The sequence below is a fragment of the Macrobrachium rosenbergii genome, chromosome 12, assembly GCF_040412425.1.
Source record: "Macrobrachium rosenbergii isolate ZJJX-2024 chromosome 12, ASM4041242v1, whole genome shotgun sequence".
NCBI lineage: Eukaryota > Metazoa > Arthropoda > Malacostraca > Decapoda > Palaemonidae > Macrobrachium > Macrobrachium rosenbergii.
In genome coordinates this window covers 30,750,415-30,771,583 of record NC_089752.1, presented here as the reverse complement: position 1 = coordinate 30,771,583, position 21,169 = coordinate 30,750,415, and the positions used below count along the sequence as shown (strand labels likewise).

Below are 21,169 nucleotides of genomic sequence, written 5' to 3'. Positions count from 1 at the left end.
TGCACCATTACCTAAGCTTACTAACACAAAAGGCCATCTAATAGGCACTCTCCACTGCTGAGTGTCAGTAAGCTTAGGTACTTTACCTGTTACCTGGTAATTCCAAGAGCAATGAAAAATGGGTTCTTGAAAGTACATGTCCTCAGCTTTCTCAAAAATAATTAGTCCCATCTCTCTCTGTTGAGTATTTGAGCTGTGCATGTAAAAAAAAAAAAACTGTTAAAACTGTTTTTTTTTTTCTGGTGAAATACAGAACTTTCAAAGCAATGAAGACTAATACTTATTCATAAGACAGGTTGAGGTGTCCGGGGGCTCGACCCCTCACTGGCCAGGTAGGTCATGGCACCTTAGGTTAGGTAAGGATGCATACATATAATTATTTTTGTTTAAATGTTTAGTCATCCAACGCCCTTTTCCTAGGTGGGAATTGGTACCCTAGTTTGTTTATGGGAGGTTCAGTCAAGATTCATCCCTCTAATTGTCAGAGCCTTGACCTAACTTGACCCCTAAAGAAAGATTTCTCAAAGGAGATTTTCATCACTGTTAGACAAAGATTTATACCATAAGATAGTTTTAGGTAACACCAAGATTTCTAAAATGTAAAAGAGCCTATGGTTTTTCATAGATTTTATGTGATTCTTACATTTAATACTGATTTACACCAAAAATACTTACCTAACCCATTATTAGGGTAGCCTAACTAGGCTAGGTGTCGTAGCCTAGGTTATTCCAGGCAACTAGAAGGGGATATAATTGTATAGTACTTTAAATCACTAGGTTGCATATTATATTTTTAAATATATTTTCCCATTTTAATGTGCTTCGAACATTTCTGACATTTCTTTTTTTTTAGTAAATGAGTATTTTTATTGATGGTGGACCCCATCCTTATAGGCCTATGGTAATTCTATATATTAGCTCCACACCTGTTTTTACCTTTTCAACTGTTTTTTTTTCTACATTTTTAGGGGTTCTGATACTGGCAGTGCATCTGTTTGTTGTCGGCCAAATGGAATGTCCATTCAATGTTTAGTACTGGCCCCAGGGAGGGTTGGGTACCCTTATGTTAACAAGTTATTGCACTTGCCGGACGGGATATGAACCGTCCGAAACAGACGTACCCATGCTCTGTCTTGTGAAGATCGGGTATGGAAATCCCTTGTTGGATGGACTTTGGGGGTTAATTACAGGTTAATTAGACTCGAGCACCAAAAATGAAAGGTAAATTCATAATTAGCAACCAAAAAACTGTAGAAAAAGTCAAGTTTTATTGCCTTTACCAACGCGGAGCTACCCTATAGTTCTACCTAGGCCTATTTCACAATTCTGGGGACCACAGTGGGAAAGCAAGATTTTTGGGTGGGGTGGGAGGGAGACACAAAACGAGTGAAATACAACAGCCTTTCCATTGATAGTTCTCATTCAAATTAAGGCAAGTTCACGGAGTGTTTTCAAACTGTATCATGCACTGGGGTAAGTACCTGTTACCCTATGCTAGGTTACGTTATTTGTTGTTGGTTTGGTCATTTGCTAGCGAAATGAACATCAGAAACATTCAAAGCACACACTGAAACATGTGAAAAACTGTATTGTCAAGTCCAAAATGCAAGCAGACCTTGCGGTAAAATTTTACCAAAAACTTTGTATGAAAAAAAAGCTTAGGCTACATATTTAAACGAATCACAAGATAATATGTAGGAAAACATAAAGGTGCATATATTGGCCTTAAAAAATCAATTTATGCAGGGAATCTTGTCCGTAAAGTAAGCTTGCCCACCGGTAGCCTTTCATTTTGACTAACCCAGACAGATGGTGAGGTGGCTGCCCTTAACAAATACCTCGTTGTTGTTGAGTTCAGCAGGCCTTATGCCAGCAAGGGCTCTTGCACAATGAACAGACCGTATGTAAATTAAACAACGAATGTATCGAAGTTTTGTGTGTAAGCGTCAAACAAAATGTTGTTGATGATTGGGGGGAGGGGGTTAATAATATTTTTCGGTTGTTTGGCTTGCACGTCATCTTTGTAACTGCACCTCTTTTATAAAATGTTTATGAACGATGACTCCATCGCTTGTTGAAGTTGCTTGGTTTTAGTTCCCTTAAGTTGGAATTCAGTGAGAATGAAAAAGGTGAATCAATCACTTGGTAGGCTGATTACAATTTGGGAGTCATATATTGAACCTGCGGTCTAAATAAGGTTATACACACAGTGGAATCAAGTGTTGCTATAGGATTTGAATTATGGTATGGCAGTGCCATCACAGGCTATTATAATGAAAGTAAGTAAATCCATTTCTTGACCACCTCCTTTTTGAGATTTTGGCCCTGATTGTTTATTATCAGGCAGTGTCCTACCGAGTATCATACTGGTACGAGCTAACAATCAGGAAAAAAAGAACCTGAACATACCGTGAACCCTATGAGACCTGTGGTTCCTTACACTATCTAAATGATTTTGTTGATTTGAGAATAAAGGTTTAAGATCATTAGGTGCTGCTGGAGTGAAAAATGGTACCATAGGCGAAATGATGGAAGTTCACACGTAGTTTAGATAACAATGAAAAGGAGTTGGCGAGGGTTCGGATGTATCATTCGCACAAACCCTAGGAGAATAGTACATGATAACGGATAATAATTATAAGCTGGGAGGCTGGCGGTAAGTAGAATTTTTTTAAAGATGAGAGACATGAGTGGTGAAATTCCTCAAAGGTCCTTTTTATCATTTTGTCGTAAACTTATCAGGTATCGAGCTCCGTCGACCGCAAAAGCTACTACATTTTGAAAAAGGCTTGAAATGTAATGCATAATTGTGGCTGTTTAAATGTATAGTAAGTAGAGTCTGTCCTATCCTGTTTATAACTATAGACCTTCAACTCTTCCAAAAACTATTTTATTTCCACGAATTATCTCAGGGTAAGTTATTCAGGTGAGCTCTCCGAGTCCAGAAATGTGACTATTCAGTGATATGGTTCCCGTTGTAAATTAGGAGCTAAAAGTACTATTCAGTGATCAGGTTACACCATGTGTTCGTTTTCCGAGTATCGTGTGACCAGGGTCCTTTAAATTAACTCCGAGAGGTCAGCTCACCAGTGAGCGAAAATACGTTCCCTTTGCGCATGACGTCACGCGCCGGAGTCTCTCCACTGACTGACAGGTAATAAATAACAGGATGCAAGGACAGCTTTCCAGGAAACTACTTCTTCGGGGATAAATATTTTTATTTTGTTACACTAAATGTCGAGAATTTCTCCCAACGATAACTCTGTTAATAAGGGCTCTCGCCCGTTGCTCTGGGCGAGGATACACAATCAAGGGACAATGTCTTCGAACCAGCACCACAAGATGGTAGCTACACAAAATACGAGTACATTTTCAAAATTTATATTACAAAAATAAACTATAATACAAAAAACATACCGAAGCTATTTAAAATTACGTTACTATGAAAAATACTTGCAAATTTACAACAACTTTACGTTAATACAAACTATAGCTAGGTTTACAATCAAGAGCGAACTGAACGAGGAACAAAGGATGAATTTCTGGAACACGTGGCGGCTGAATCAGGGCACAAAAGTTACGTTAAGTTTGCTATAATTTCACAGACATCGTTATTTAACCGAGTCTAGAATTGTGCCCATCGGGCTCACAATGCTGTGCTACTTCGCAACACGTTACAATTCAACACAATAGCTGAGATGGGAATCTATTAAATTGGATTACAATTACTATAATTATCTAAGCCTTGTGGTTGATCTAGCTAGCAGGTGGCCGCCTATGAAAGACAGGACATGCACAAAAGTCTGATATAAGCTAGTGCTTGAAGAATGGTGAGCAACGTAGCTTCGCTTTGCCAAGGAACGTGTAAGGCCCGGAGATTGAGTGACATACTGGCTGGGTGTCAACTGGTTTATTGGTGGTTCCTTACTGAGATAAACGTACAGAGTCTTCGAAGATGTTATTGACGTGTGCGAGCAGTAAAGTAGCACCTACAGACAGACAGGTGAAAACAGAGGTAAAAGATTCAGACATCTGTGTATGTTGGCAGACAAACAGATGGCGATATTGATACACATAATAAACGTACGGTGTTAAAACATACATCAATAGAAAGGCCAGGAAATTCTACATACGGCCAATTGCATGAGATTTGAGACAGATTAAGGAATACAATGCAGTAACATAATATATGTGAACTGGCGAGACGTTTGGCGTCTTCACAAACAGAAACACACATACAGTTTGGTACAGAAGATTCAGCGGAACATTATGAGTACATGATTAGAATGCTTGTGTGGCAATGCAAGTAGTGGTGATTGTACATAAATCAAGACAACAATGGTTTGGGAGAAACAGACGGAAATATTGTATGGTTGAAGTCGCATTCCATCAGAGAAAGAAAACGAGATGCTCTTGTTTTGTCTTGTCCACTCCGATGGATGACGATTGACGAACACACAAACACACGTGTTTGGAAGAGACGGCGTCGGGCTCTTACAATACTCTCCCTCAAGACGTGGGTAACATCTCATTAATCGACGTATCTGCTGGGGCGTTGAAGAGTGCCGCGGCTACGCGAAGTAAGTGGGGGTAGCACCGTGCGTAGGAGCGGCTGGCTGCGGGTGAACATACATGTGTGTTTGGAAGAGAAGGCGTTGGGCCGACGGGCTCTTACAAATGCTCCCCCAACCAAAGACATGGGTAACGTCTGATTAATCGACGTATCTGCTGGGGCGTTGAAGACTGCTGCGGCTACACGGATTTAGTGGGGGTTGCACTGTGCGTGGGAGCGGCTGGCTGTGGGTGAACACACGCATGTTTGGAAGAGACGGCGTCGGGGCGACAGGCTCTTACAATACTCCCCCCCCCCAACAAAGCAAGGTATCGATGCGGAAATCATCTTGCCGACAATTGTAGTTGGCTCGAAGGGCTTGGGCTAGGGACGGGTAGGAGGCTGAAGGGCGGCGCCGGCTGGCAGGAGCTCGAGGAGGACGGGAGCGGGTTGAAGTGTGACATCGGATGATCCTTCGGTAGCCAGCTGGAGGGGGACAGCTGAAGGAGGCTGATCCTTTGGTAGCCGGCTCGAGGGCTGAAGGATGATGGCGGCTGATCCTTGGTAGCCAGCTCGTGGGAGGGGCGGCAGCAGGCTGAAGGATGATGTTGGTTGGTCCTTCGTTGGTCAGCTCATCCAGTACGAGAGCGGCGGCGGCTTCAGGTTTCTGGAGGAGGCATCCAGGGCTCCGGTGGTGGGGTGGGTCATCTTGGAGGGTCGGACATCTACTGAGAACTCGGGAATGGCAGGAAGCAGTTAGGCGGCGAAGGGTCTGTTGGCGCGTGGGTCGTCATCTTGGGTCGGCCGGGTCCTTCGAGTCACACCAGGGTCACCAGTGTAAGGACGGGAGATTGAGTGACATACTGGCTGGGTGTTAACTGGTTTATTGGTGGTTCCTTACTAAGATAAATGTATATTGTTGTTGTTGTTTTAGATTTAGCTGGCCTTGTGCCAGCATGGGCTCTTGCTTCTAGAGCAGCCCGTAACTATATGTTGATGATGAGTCTGTGAGATGGGTAGGTTAATGAAAACTTTATTATGATACATGAAAGTGATTTTGGTGGGGTGAAATTTTGAAATGAAAGGTTTAACAGGCAAGGTTGCAACCTCTTTGAACCCTAAGGTACCCATCAGATGAGGATAAAGTACGATAGCAGTGAGTGTTGGCTAGTGGGAGAGGCCAAAAGATGGAAAAAAGAAGAATTGAGTAGTAGGCACAGGTAGCTAGTATGCTAGTTCGTGGTGATCCAAAGCCATATTCCTTGTCCGGTCCTAATTCTTGTGTCTGTATGTGTTTTGTGTATTTGTTGGGTGTTGATTGTGATGGATGGAATGATAGGGGAGGGGTGATTTCTAAAGTCAGCATTTAGAGATGAATGGTATGGATTTTTATTTGTTGTCTGGGTCGATCTGTTGAGTCTGATTTAAGAATAGGGAAGGAGAGTGGGTGGTTTAAGGTATGGATTCTTTAGAGTTACCTTGGTGGTGGGTAGGAGCATAGGAAGCCTGCAAATTCATGGATGTTTGTCAGTATGTGCTTTGTTATTTGGGTAGCTGTTCTTTCATTCCCTTCATAACTTGTTCTTAGCTGTTCTGTTTCTGTACAGTCAAGAAGGTAGTGTTCAGGGGTTCTTCTGGGATTGTTTCACAGTACTTGCATGGTTGAGGATTGTCTACTATTCTTTGCCATGTGCACAGGTATCCTAGCCTTAGCCGATGGATTATGACTGCTAGGGCCCGTGACATGTCTTTGGTTATATTGTGTGGTTTTAGGTTTACAGTGTCTATGTACCATTTGGCGGTTTTTGAGCCACCGAAAACAGCTCTTCTGACTTTGCTTTCTTGTAGTTGGCAGTGTGCTGCTGCCTTGTTTTTCAGTTGTGTGAGTGAGGGGCTCATTTTGATACTAACGTTGGTGTGTAGCAACCCACTTTTTGCTAGAGAATCTGCTTCTTCGTTTCCTTGGATTCCCACATGGCTCGGAATCCAGTTTAATGTTATTTCCCTGTTCCTGTTTTGATGGAGGCTTGCAATTGCCCATATGCTTGATAGAAGTCTATTTTCCTTTGCTTTTCCTTTTGTTATAGCTTGTAGTGCTCCTTTTGAGTCAGTATGAATTGTTGTGTTTCCCTGCCTATGCTGAGAGTCTTCTAGAGCTTTTGCAATGACAATCAGTTCAGTTTGTAGAGTGGAGGCATTGTCAGAGAGCCTCCAGCATCCTTCGAGGGTTGTTGAGTGGATGCCTGCTGCTGCTGCCGGGATGCTGAGATCTACTGATCCATCTGTAAACTATTCATTTGTGGCTGCAGTTTTCCTGATTGCCTCTTGGGCTGCAAGCCTTAGCTGTTGAGCAGTGCATGCTTCTTTGCTTGCAGGGAGGACTGTAAAGTTTATCTTGAACAGTTCAGGCTCCCAGGGTGCTTGTTCTCTGTACTCTGCAATTGGTGTGTCTTCCTTGATTGCGGCTGCTTGATTTTGCATCCCTACTCTCCTTAAGGCTGCTAGGAGGTCGCCAGCATATGTCTTGGGGGGGTCTAGTTCCTCATGAAGCTCAATATTTTTCTTGATTTCTCTCTTGAGTGGGCAGTTTCTGCTACCTTTCAAGGTTTTTAGCAGTATGGATGTGTTTCTCTGATCTATTCTGTGTGTTAGAGATTGTAAGTTTGTTTCGTTTCTCAAGACACACAAGTTAGTCCACATGGGTGCACCTGTGATGAGTCTTAAGGCATTGTTTTGGATTACTTGAAGCTTTTTTTGTTCTGTGTTTGTGAGGCAAGTAAGGACAGGTGCTGCGTACTCCACAGTTGACCTTATTGTCTGTATGTAGAAGGTTCTGAGGGCATGGTATACTGCTCCTTGTTTTAGAGAGGTGATTCTTGTCATAGCATTTTGCCTGCATTTGATTTTTTGCTTAAGTGTTTCTATTTCTTTGCGTGGGGAGAGTTGTTTGTTGATATTTGCTCCTAGGTACAAAAAGTTTTCTACCCATTCGATGGGTTCACCCATGAGTTGTATTTCATTTGGGTTTAGGTCATGTTAAATGTACAGAATCTTCGAAGATGTTATTGACGTGTGCGAACAGTAAAGTAGCATCTACACACAGACAGGTGAAAACAGAGGTAAAAGATTCAGACATCTGTGTCTGTCGGCAGACAAACAGATGGCGATATTGATACACATAATAAACGTACGGTGTTAAAACATACATCAATAGAAAGGCCAGGAAATTCTACATACGGCCAATTGCATGAGATTCGAGACAGATTAATGAATGCAATGCAGTAACATAATATATGTGAATTGGCGAGACGTTTGGCGTCTTCACAAGCAGAAACACACATACAGTTTGGTACAGAAGATTCAGTGGAATATTATGAGTACATGATTAGAATGCTTGCATGGCAATGCAAGTAGTGGTGATTGTACATAAATCAAGACAACAATGGTTTGGGAGAAACAGACGGAAATATTGTATGGTTGAAGTCGCGTTCTGTCAGAGAAAGAAAACGAGATGCTCTTGTTTTGTCTTGTCCACTCTGATGGATGACGATTGACGAACACACAAACACACACGTGTTTGGAAGAGACGGCGTCGGGCTCTTACAAACTTCCTCTTCAAATATCTCAAGTTTTTAACTACGTTACTATAAGTAAATTTCTTGGTTCCATAACTCTAATTAATCAAAAGTGCAACGTGCAGTGTATTCCTCATTTAGGAAAGATGTAACATAAGAAACAGCAATATCGTTTCGAATCAGAACCATCGCCTAAATCCTCCACGTCAGTCATCTCTCGCCATGTCTCGTTTGCTATTTCTACTGATCTCTAAACCTGAAGGTTTTGTAGGCAAAATCCCTGCAGAAGATTTTGTCGACACTTAAGTACAGATTTTCTTTTTGGCAGACCATACATCAAATGAGTATGGAAAATAATAATCATCATAATAACAGTAATCGCATTGGTAATGCTTTTATAATACCATTTCCATTATTTCGTTATTCGATCGTGAAGATGGAGTGAGAGGTACTAATGTTGAGATGTTTATAAAAAAAAATGGGCTTAGTCACAACGTAAGCATCGTGTTAGACTTGTGTTTTTTTCATGTTTTTCATTTTGCTCCTAAGGGAAAACTAAGCTGTTTTCATGGTCTTTCTTACTGTACTCCTGCAAGTCTTCTGTTTCTTTTTATTCATGTCGATAATGTTGTTGAGGTGCCCCAATCAGGAACACCAGCTACAGCAGATTTCATTTCAGCAGCCATTGCTTTTATGCATTCCGTTCCTGGTCTAAGACCATTGCCATGAATTGATGTCAAAATTTATCTAAAAAATTTTTAGTTTAGAAAGAGTCGTCTGATGGTGCGCAGAGTTTTCCTTCACTTATCTAATGGACCCATGTCTCTGACGCCTTGCTGTTAACAACGTAACCTATACGAGTATTTGGATATTTAAAGAAAACTTTTTTACTACATATCCACTGATATATCTTAAGGACTCTTCTTCGATAACAGATCCCATTGTGTCTCCTGATTTCTGACATTAGCGAATTCTGTTTCCTCGGAAAACATTTCGTCGTCATTCTTAAGATTCACATCAAATTCCAGGTCTCTAAAAATTATGTTTATTATACATATTTCCAAGGTCAATTCCCTGTCGTGGTAAGATATATTAGGTCCGTTTCATCACGTCCAGATGATACCATTTTATGGGATAACGAGTCAATGTTTTCATTTCCTTTGTCGAAGTTTGCCTTACCACTAACAAGTTCAGTATCCCTACCAAGCAAAAAGTTTTTAAATCTGTATTGAAAATGAACTGCATTGGGATGATCATGTGAACCCCTCATCTACCTAATGCATGCAAAAAACTTTCAATACAGTCTTGATTTAATCTCCGCGTCATAATAAAATAAATGGCATGGCTTTTATAGCATGTTATGTAGCCCAACCATTGAGTGGCAAGATGATATCACACGTTTTTGGAATTTTCATTGGCAATTCCCAGCATATCATCAATCATTTTTGTAGAGCACTTTTCTGGCTATCCAAATTTATCCCAAATGCATTGTGGGCTTTTACGTCACCGAACATCATAGAGGAATTCATGACATCGACCCATTTATTCACTGTAGCTATAAAATCGGCAGTTTCCTTCCAGCTGTTGCTCTCTAGTAAACCCCTTTCTCCTAAAACATGCAATGCCTTTGCACATGAATTTGAAAGTAGCTGTGCAGCATACTTTACACGCTGTCTTTGTAAGCCACTTACATCGATATGTGTCATTAGTTTTATATGCTAAGGCATACTCTGATAGTTTTCATTAGCATTTCACAGATACAAGAATCAGATACACTGTTTCCACAAGAAACTCGTGGTCCAAAAAATGATTTCTAATTAACTTTATCAAATGGGGAGTATCAGCAAATATGAACTCTCTCCTATTAGCACATGGGTTTTAAAACAAAATTTTCATGGTTAAGGAGATCAATCCCAAATTCTTTCCAAACCCACAAATTACTAGGTCTAAGATCATGGACAACTGCCACAACGGCAAAGCCACCTTTTTCAACATTTATAATAATATCAGTCAGTTTTTTATGCACATTGGAGTCATCATATTGGTAGTATATGGGTTGTTTCCAGATTCCCTCCAAACCTTTTAACATACCGGTAACTACTTGAACTTTATCATCAAATGAAATTACGGCAAACTTTTCTGTTTCCGTCATTGTTTCTGATTTTGCCTTTTGACTACAAGAATATGTATATTAGGTTATCAGATTTCAACGAAGACGGTATTAAAAAGAGTGCACACTAGGTTATATGCTTTGAAAAACATATGCAATATTTAAGTGTTAATCGTAGGAATACTCAAGTCTCATTCTCTCTCTCTCTCTCTGTCGAAACCCTTGGGCAATTAACTCAAAACTAAATGATAAACGTTCGATCTTTCTTCGAAGATGACATGTTCCCTCAGCTATAGTATGCCTCTACTGACACCAATGGCTGCGTTGACTTACGAAACTGACTATTAGTCGACTGATCTGGGTCGAAGCTGAGAGAGAGAGAGAGAGAGAGAGAGAGAGAGAGAGAGAGAGAGAGAGAGAGAGAGACGTGTGTTTACTTCATCCTTCCCACACCTAAAGCCCTATGACTGACGTTACTCTTCTCTCGCTGGTCTTACCTATATGCGCGTGAGCCGACCTCTCAGAATATATTTAAAGGACCTTGGTGTGACCATTAAAGGGCGGTAGCCAGAGGTGTCGGCTCCTTATTCTTTCTTAATATAATACCAAAGTGCAATTATATCTTCGTGGCTGTTGTACGCTGGGCTACCAATTAGTTCCATGTTTCGTACATCGTACAAAATAGTCCATTCCTTAATGTTCCTCGTATAAGTACAGTACCTTGGGAATTTTCGAACGAACTTTCTTCCCTCTTTTAGGTTCAAGTATCGATTTTACTTATCTCGTAGTGGATGAGAGCTAGTTGGATTTCATCCTAACTTGCGTGGAAAGATCTTCAATTTTCTACCAATTTTTAGGGAGGGGGGGTCAGACTTGTTGATTTTTCACCTTACGCAGGGTGACTGATTTTTTCCCCCGTCCCCTGGGTGAAGATCATCACCAATACATCGTCGAATTCTTTTCCTTCTGTCCGAGAAACTATTGTACATAGCTGCTCTCCCCTTCGTCCGGGACAAATATAATTTGTTTTTTCCCAGTTTTCTGGGTGAGCACAACTCCGACTCTTCACGTCTTGACTTAGGTTGACCTGTTTCAGCACCCACGTTGAGCAGTTACAGGAGGATGGTTCTTCACTGTGTTGTACTTTAGAGATTTCAGTATTTTTAAAAGTGTTAAGATGAATTTTGTCTTAAAAGAATAATGTAACTTTTTCCTTTTTATTCAGATACTCCGTAGTAAAGAGAAACGCTGACCCCCTTTGTGACTTCCAAGCCACAAGACTCCTTGGCGATTGCTCATTCCAGCTTGTTGGAACTCTTTAACACACACACATACACACACACACTTCGCAACTAAGGCTGTGAACTTCTAAAAATTAAAAAACTAATACATACACGACCATATTTCGTTCCGAAGCAAAGTCTAAAATTTAGAAATATCGAAAAATGTCTTTGAAACTGTCCGATTTGGAATCTTGTAAAGAAAACAACCTCTCGTTAGAGTTTTCCAAATGAAGTCCACTGGAAGCGTTGACGACCTTCAGTATGCTTTACCACTTAATAATCAAATTAGTCTCATTGCTGAAACTTTGCCCCACCAGAAGGAGACCACCAATCGATTCCGTGGAGGTGAAACGATTAGATCCGTTTTCTGAAAAATCCACTGTGCCTCTACACATGTGTTAAATGTCCAATATACATCTGAATGTCCTCAGTTCAGGGTTTTTACTCTTTTAAAAATAAACTACCAATCTCAACTTAATCAGAATAAAATGAACTTTCATGCTATGTGTTTTACCATAGCCCATCGATGGGTTCTATAACAAAATAAAACAAGATAACAAATTCTAATATAGTGAAAACCAGTCATGCAGTTTGATGCATCCGTTCAAGACATCCTACAGTATATCATCCAAAATCAATTCTCTTAACCCACCAGATGTGTGCAACAAATCCAGTTCGCAACTGGAAAACTTTTCTGTGGAGTACCATCGTCTGTTCACTTTGTAAATAACAAAGATTAATAAAATGCCTGTTTTTCTTTCTTATATCCTTCTATGAACAAACTACCTCCACCCCGCCACACACACACACACACACACACACACACACACACACACACACACTGATTCCAGATTTACCTGCAAGACAATTTACCGGATCATGTCAAGATTAGCGAACCCAACATCTCCATGTCAAGAACAGCGAATCCAATGATCCCCATGTAAAGAACGGCCAACCCCAAGGTCCGAACTTCAATTCCACATGAGGGCTAGCACTACAGTATACACGCCTTGTTTAGTACTAGCCCCTGGGGGATCAAAATTAATGTCTGGTACCGAAGTGTTCATGTCTGGAACAGCGAACCCGATTATGCCCATGTAAAGAATAACGAACCCAATAATCTTCTCGTAAAGAATAGCGAACCCTATTGTGAGTGGGTTCGCTAATCTTGACGTGATCCCAATTTACCTTAAGGGTACTTGAAACACTCATTTACAAATATATGTATACATACATATATATACACAAGCACACACACACTCTATATTTTATATATATATATATATATATATATATATATATATATATATATATATATATATATATATATATTATTGTCACGATGTGTACTAAATACCTGGTTATTACATGACTAATCGCAGAATTCAAAATTTTACCTCACTTCAGCCAGACACCTGAACTCTCATAACAATAAAATTGTGACTGAGTACTCTAAAGGTAACAGTGATCCCTTAAAAGGCTTTATTAATCACGTGAAAAATCAAACTAAGTTTAGCATAAGAAGTGTGAGATATCAATAATTAAACAAGAAATAGGCTACACTAGAGTAAAAGGACATCACTCCATCAAACAACTTTAACTGTTTCCTTGGTCACAATTCACTTCAGCAAAACTAAAGGAACAAAACATGTTTATCACTTTGCCTTATGCACACAGTTAATCCTAGTCACTGGTGGTTAATAAATGAAACACTGTTTTTAAAAACTTAAAATACAAAAATTTATTTTTAAATTCAAAATTTATAACTAAAATTCACAATCTGAAAAAATTTACTATTTCTTGAAAACAACACAAAATTCAATTAATTCTTGAGCTAAATTATTAAACAAAACTAAATCACAAAACTTTAACTTATCAAGAAATTAAGTTAATCAAGCAAAATTTAAACTATCAAGAATTACTCAAGATTTTAAAAGAAAACATTAATAAATGAAAATTAAATCAAGTATGCGATGTTAAATTATCAAGAAATATTTAAAATACTAAGTAAATAAATGTTAAATCACCAAAATATAAAATGTGAAAAGTCAAGAGATTGCAAACACAAGAACACACAAAAATACACAAAAGATTTATCAATAATAATTTCACTACGGCAAAATTTCCCTAACATACCTTATCATACCATGGTAATAATAAGTAAAATTCACTTTATCTTGCACAAGCGTGTGAAAACCTTTGTAAAATCACTTGCAGCTGCTTTACATTCACAAAACACTCTTTTTTATTGGGTGCCGTTACCAAATTTTTCCTATGATCAGATCTCAAAAGCTAAGATTAACACCAGTGACCACAAAAATTCTATGTTAATAACTTCTCTCTTTTGAAGAGAGAGAGAGAGAGAGAGAGAGAGAGAGAGAGAGAGAGAGAGAGAGAGAGAGAGAGAGAGAGAGAGAGAGAGAACCAATATGAATGGTCTTTCTGAAATTAGAATGAATAAATCTGAGGATTCCAGTATGAAATGAAAGAATCATATGGCGTCATTACGGCATTTTGGGAACGAGATATGAGAGAAGGTTCTAGAAAAAGGAAGGTGACATCACTTCCAGCAAAACGTTTTGAATGCAATCGTGACAACACATGATCAGAGCAATGCAATCTTAAACATGACGCAATTGCCATGTGCTTCAGTGCAACACTGGTTCATATTTCTCAAAAGTACACGTCTTTACCAAAAAAGAAAATTGTATGGAGTACATGTAACACTGCGAAATCATTCACCTTCTTCTTGTATGTGACAAAGCTTCTACAGATATCTTTACACGATCAAACAGGCTGTAACTGGCTAATTATGACTGGCATGTTTTAAAAACAAAACAAAAAAACCCAAGTTGGTTCCCTGAACGGAGCAGCAATTGTTATCTCAACCTGTCAACACGTTAATCAAAACAAAGTGCTCTCTTATCTGAACTGATGACAGACGACACATCTGGTCTAAAACTTGAATTTCTCTCGCCTGCTACTACACTATTATCATGAAAGATGATATTAATTCTAAATTACGCTGTTAAGTTATCTAAATCACTAACTCTTTTGAGATATGACACTATACTACACTATAAATAGAAGTGTAAATGTATCAAAACTATAGGATGATATACATATTACAAGGCAACATCATAAAATCCCTCCCCCCCCAAATATTAGTTATCTCAGGTTTGAATCCAACGATTCACATGGGGACAAATAATCTGCTATGACATTATCTTTTCCTGAAATGTTTCACTTTTACATTATACGGCTGCAGGCATAAAGACAACCTGGTCAGTCTCTGACTGTTATTTTTCACCTTACTGATGAATGAGATAGGGCTATGGTCAGACAACACTAAAATTTCTTCATCCCTAGGTTGGTTCACATACACTTCAAACTTTTTCAATGCTGTGATTAATGCTAATGTTTCGTTTTCGATTGTTGAGTAAGCTTTCTGATGCTTTTTTAACTTTGAAGACATGAAACATACAGGATGCAGAATATGGCTGTCATCTTCTTCAAGTAGAACAGCTCCAATTCCAGTCAGATACATCAACTTGTATTACAAACTTTTTACTGAAGTCTGGAACTTGAAGCACTGGTCTTGAAGTTAAAACGGCTTTAACCTTCTCAAATGATTCTTGACATTCTGGAGTCCAAACAAACTTTGTCTTCGGACTGGTTAAGTCAGTAAGCTACTATGGCTGAGAAATTTGGACAGAATCGACAATTAAATCCAGCCATGTCTAAAAAATCTTTGTAGCTGTTTTCTTGTAATGGGGGGGGGGCGCGTTAGCCTTACCGATACCTTCTACATTAGCATCAACAGGAGCAAGAAGGCCTTTTCCAACTTCAAATCCTAGATACTGAACAGCTGCCTTTCCAAACTCATTTTTTTAAAAGTTGATTGTTAGTCCTCCTTCCTGTAGTTTCTTGACCTCTTTCCTTAAAATCTTCAGATGTTCTTCCCATGTATTAGAATAAATCACAATGTCATCAAGGTATACACCCACTACTTCTATGGATCCTAGCAGTTGATCCATCACTCGCTGGAATGCTGCAGGTGCATGCATCAGACCAAACGGCAAAACAGTGTATTGATACAGTCCAAAAGGAGTAATGAAAGCTGACAGCAATTTAGCATCGTCATCTAAGGGAATTTCATAATATCCTTTCAACAAATCTACCTTGGACACAAATTTGGCTTGCTCAATACTATCAAGTAATTGATCAATAAGAGGCAAGGGATAATTGACTGCCACACTGATAGAATTCAGTTTCCTACAATCAGTACACATCCTAAATGAGCCATCTGGTTTCTTCACTAACACACAAGGAGAGCTATAATCACTTGAACTAGGTTCTGCTAATCCATGCTGCAACAAATATTCAACTTCTTTCTTCAAAACATCTCGATGAAAAGGTGATACGCAATATGCTCTCTGTTTAATAGGTTTTCCATCTTCCCTGATCTTTATCTCATGCTTTGTCAGATTGGTACGCTAGGTACATCTGCAAAAATTTCAGGAAAACTTCGAATCACCTCACTCAATTCACTACTTTGCTCAATACTCAGATGTTTTAGTTTATCTTCCAAATTTTCCAATATTGAAGAATTGTTCATCTTGCTTTCAGCTCCCAATTCATAGCCATTATCATCCTCTGTAGATGACGATGTTTGTGTTATTAACACTGTTTCAGCTTTAGTCTCTGAGAAGTAAGGTTTCAAAAGATTCACATGTATCTTCCTCTGTTGTTTCCTTCTTCCTGGTGTTTCGATCACATAGGTTCGATCACTTAACTTCTCTATTATCCTATAAGGACCTTGAAACTTATTTGTAAGGGGAAATCTTTTCACTGATAAGAACACTAGAACTTGCTGTCCCACACTAAAACTTCTTAGCTTAGTCTTAGCATCATATTTCCTTCTCATTTTCTCTTGACTTATTTTCAGATTTTCTAAAGAGAATTTTCTAATTTCTCTTAACCTTTTCCTCAAATTCTTCACATATTCTCCTTAGATTTCCTCTTGATTTTCTTCCTAATTCTCTGCAAGAATCTTCAATGGACTTCTCATGTCTCGACCAAAAATCATTTCATTTGGTGAACACCCCATACTTTCTTGATAAGCATTCCTAACTTCAAACAACATCAAGGGTAAACCAGCATCCCATCCTCTTTCTGATTCATAACAATACTTAGTTAACATACTTTTCAAAGTCTGGCGGAACCTTTCCAAGGCTCCTTGAGTCTCTGGATGATAAGCAGTTGATAATTACTGTTTCACCCCTAACAAGTTCATCACATCCTAGAACAATTTTGAAGTAAAGTTCGTTCCTCTATCACTATGCACAATTTCTGGTATTCCAAACTTGGAGAAAAACTCCACCAACTTCTTAGCAATTACCTTTGCACTTATACTTCTTACAGGAATTCCCCTAAGGATACCTTGCCACTGGACACATTAATGTTAACAGATATTCATTTCCTTTTTTTTGTTTTGTTTTTGGAAGCGGTCCAACCACATCTATAATTACCTTGCTAAAGGGTTCTCCTCTAACTTCTATGGGTTTTAGGGGGGCTTCCTGAATGGTTTCATTCGGTTTTCCAGCTATCTGGCATGTGTGATACTCTCTGCAAAACCTGCTAACATCCTTGTGAAGTCCAGGCCAGAAAAAATACTTCATAATCTTCTCAACAGTCTTCCTGATTCCCATGTGTCCAGATTAGTGCGTGACTGCTACCACTTGCTTCCTCAATGGACATGGAATCAAAATTTGATGATATTCGCCCCATTCAGCATTTCCTGGTATATCTGCAGGTCGATGCTTCCTCATTAGCAATCCTTCCTTTAGATAATAACAGGTAGGAGTTTGTTGCATCCCTTCTTGATCAACAACTCTGAAGAACAAATCAGCCAACGTTGTATCCTTCTTCTGCATTTCCATTAGCTTCTCTCCAGTCACCTGACCAACTTCAAGAGTTGAATCCTCAACATCTGCTAACTGCTACTGTAGTTTCACTCCTAATTTCTGGAACACTCTGACTACTCTGAGTCTCTTCAATAACAGGATCCTCATCTTCTTGGGAAATCTCTTCATTACTAACACTGGGGGAAACTTCACTTTCCTGGAACAGCTCGTCTAAGCTCAAAGATCCTTCACTTTACCCTTCTGGTACAGGTAAATCCTCAGTTTCTTCACTTGCAGACATAGTTCTCTTCATACTCCTGGTAGTTACACAACTTGGAAACAGGTGGGGGGTTTTCTTCTCTAAATCTACCGTGGGACTAATTCTCAATGGTTTGTTTGTCACTATAGGACAAGGAACACATGGCACCACTAACTTCATTACCCAGTAAAACATGCACACCTTCAACAGATAGTGAGTCCTTTACAGCAAAATCAACATTCCCTGTCACCAATTCACAGGTGCAAGCGGCATATAGGAGTTACCTCTTCTCCTCCTATACCCTTCAAAATAACTGAATCTCGGGTGAGATTCTTCTCCAACTGTGGGTGAGCACCACGAACTACCACACTATGGTTACTCCCTGTATAACGTAATACCTTGACTGGTACCTGCACACTCCCTCCTTCAGTTGTCAGCGTACCTTTATAGATATAAGGTTTAAAAGCCTCCAAGATGCTCAGCCACTCACTGCTTGAGGTTACATTTCCACTGGTTGCTAATGTTTAGTCTCAGTCTTCCCAATTATCTCAATCTTCCCCACACCACTCTTCGTAGTTTGCTTCACCTGATTACCTTTAACCATTTAACCAACTGGCTTGGTCTGCTGTTGTGTCTGACAACAATCTCGACTGTAATGTCCTACTCTTTCACACTTGAAGCAGACAACATTAGTCTTCTGTATCTGTCTTGAGAAACTGGATGATGAGGATTTAACATTCGATTGCTGAGGGTTATTGCCTGGCTTTGTATTGGCATAGCCACTAGAAGGATTCCTAGTTGTCATGTTCCTGAAATTTGGATAAGACCTAAAACCTCTGCATTGTTGGTTCTGGTACCTGACATTATAATTCCTTTTGATACAAATAATATTAAAATCTTCACTCAGTGTAGCAGCTTTGTCAAGTTTCTTTACCTCTCTCTCTCTCTTTCTCTCTCTTAAACAGGCTCTTATGTGTTCAGGAATTCCTCTAAGATATTGCTCTAGGACTACTAATTCCTCAAGTTCGTCTATAGATTTAACTTGAGCAGCCACCAACCACCATTGTTTGAAATATCTTCTTACTTTGTAGGCATAATCCAAGAAAGTCATCTTGTCATCATTTCTCAAAGATCTGAATCTTTCATTATAATATCCAGGGGTCATCTGGTAAACTTGTAGTACATTGTGTTTGAGTACCTTGTACTCTTTACACTCATCAGCTGATAAGGCTAACTAGGCACTTCTTCTTTTACCAATGAGAACACTCTGTAACAAGACTGACCACTTATCATCTGGCCATCCCATACCTGAAGCCACGTTTTCAAAGTGACCAAAAAACCCATCTGGAGCTTCATCTGTAAACTTTGGAATTAACTTCTGCACTCTTAATACATCAAATACAGGCTCTTGAGTACCTTGGATAGGGTTAGACGGTGTTACAGGTAACTTGGAGCGAGCTCTTTTTAATTTCATGTCTCTTTCATAATCTTGTTTCCTTGCTCTTTCTCTTTTCTCTCGTGCTTCTTTCTCTTTTCTCTCTTGATCTTTCTCTTTCTTACTGCATTTTCTCTCTTTCAGCCTTCATCTTCAGCTTAATCAAACTTTCTTCTGCTTCTATGCGTCAAAGCTCTACCTCTGCATCACTTTTCTCCTTCTTTTGCTCTTGCTTATCTATAAATTCTACCTCAGCTGTATTCAGCAATTCTTGTGCCTCTCCTAACTCTTCATCTATTTTACCCGAGTCCATCAAGGCTTGGATTGCAATACATTTGATTTGTGCCTTAAACATACCACTAGACACATTACCCCTACATGCCACTGCTAAAGCAGTCCACTGTGCCTTAGTCAGGTTGGATTCAGATAACTCTTGGATGGACAGAGCTGCTAAAAACTCCTATGCGTTGAACAGAGCCATTTTCTCTAAGTTACTCAACTAAATAATTTACAATATAATGCAAAAATAACTATGTGGTCACTCTCCTATCAAAATATATCCCTAAGACCACCAGTATAAACCATAAACCTGAGTGATATTTTGTTTTTTCCCGGGTCTGGGTACCGAATATTATTGTCATAATGTGTACCAAGTACCTGGTTCCTACAAAGAATTCAAAATTTTACCTCAATTCAGCCAGATACCTGAACTCTCATAATAAAATTATGACTGAGTACTCTAAAGGTAACAGTGATCCCTGAAAAAGCTTTATTAATCACATGAAAAATCAAACTAAGTTAATCAAAAGAAGTGTGAGGTATCAATAATTAAACAAGCAATATACTTGAGTAAAAGGGCATCATTCCATCAAACAACTTTAACTGTTTCCCTGGTCTTAACTCACTTCAGCAAAACTAAAGGAACAAAACATGTTTATCACTTTGCTTTATGCTCACAATTAATCCTATTCACTGGTGGTTAATAAATGAAATACTGTTTTTTAAAAACGTTAAATACAAAAATTTATTTTTAAATTCAAAATTTATAACTAGAATTCACAATCTGAAAAAATTTACTATTTCTTGGAATCAAAACAAAATTCAATTAATTCTTGAGCTAAGTTATTAAACAAATTAAACAAAACTAAATCACAAAACTTTATCAAGAAATTAAGTTAATCAAGCATAATTTAAACTATCAAAAATTACTCAAGATTTTACAATAAAATCTTAATAAATGGAAATTAAATCAATTATGCAATGTTAAATTATAAAGAAATATTTATAATGCTTAGTAAATAAATGTTAGATCACCAAAATATAAAATGTGAAAAAATCACAATTTTTAAAGTAAATTGTATTTTTCCTAACTATACAAACCCGAGGTCCTTTACATTAGGATTACTTTCAGGCGTAGGCTGGAAATGGCCGCTGAACTTCAAACAAGGTGGTTAGGCAGTTATCTACTGTCCGGGAGGTGGGAGTACTGCCTGCCCGGATGTAAACATTCCAATTTGCCTTTCAGCCCAGGTATCAGATTGAGGGGTGGCATGAGGTAGGCATAAAATGTAAAGGACCTCGGGTTTGTATAGTTAGGAAAAATACAATTTACTTTAAAAATTGTGATTTGTTCCGACACAATATACAAACCCTCGGTCCTTTACATTAGGAGACTCACTGGTTGGAGGGAGGAATCTGAGTGAGTCTAGGAACTGACTGGAGTTCACCACCTTGTCTTCCCTTCCTGGTCGAGAGAGCGAGGAAGGGAAAAACTGCCTCTGACAAAATGATCGGGTTGTAAGAAACGTGGGATCGGTTGTCAGACTTCTGGGTCCCTTTGCATGAAAGAGGAAATGTCAATTCATGTAAAGTAGGCTAGGAAGAACTTGGAGTTGGATGACATAAAGGCAATCACAAGCACTGAGTTTGTCTTATAGTCATGGTCTCCTTCCCCCTGCTGCCCCCCCCCCTTGCCAGAGGAAGGAGTGGGGTTGCTTCTATCAACCTGAACGGAAAATAGAACGGGAGCTCCCGCTGGGTGCTTACCTG

At 39.1% G+C, this 21,169-nt stretch overlaps 1 protein-coding gene across 5 annotated transcripts in view; it reads right to left on the bottom strand.

Annotated features, from left to right (window-relative positions):
- The window catches only part of LOC136844493 (zinc finger HIT domain-containing protein 1-like), a 320,239-nt gene that overhangs the window by 20,658 nt on the left and 278,412 nt on the right, over window positions 1-21,169 (bottom strand). Inside the window, exons 1-2 of one of the 5 annotated variants that reach the window (XM_067113810.1) lie at window positions 1,802-2,005; window positions 676-737 (exon numbers count right to left, since the gene is read on the bottom strand). The exons of 1 other annotated variant lie outside the window; for it this stretch is intronic. The gene's annotated coding sequence lies outside the window, so the exon portion shown is untranslated. Of the gene's footprint in view, window positions 1-675; window positions 738-1,801; window positions 2,006-21,169 lie in introns of those variants that run through there. 3 more of the 5 variants (XM_067113811.1, XM_067113807.1, XM_067113808.1) reach the window with 3 other exon arrangements.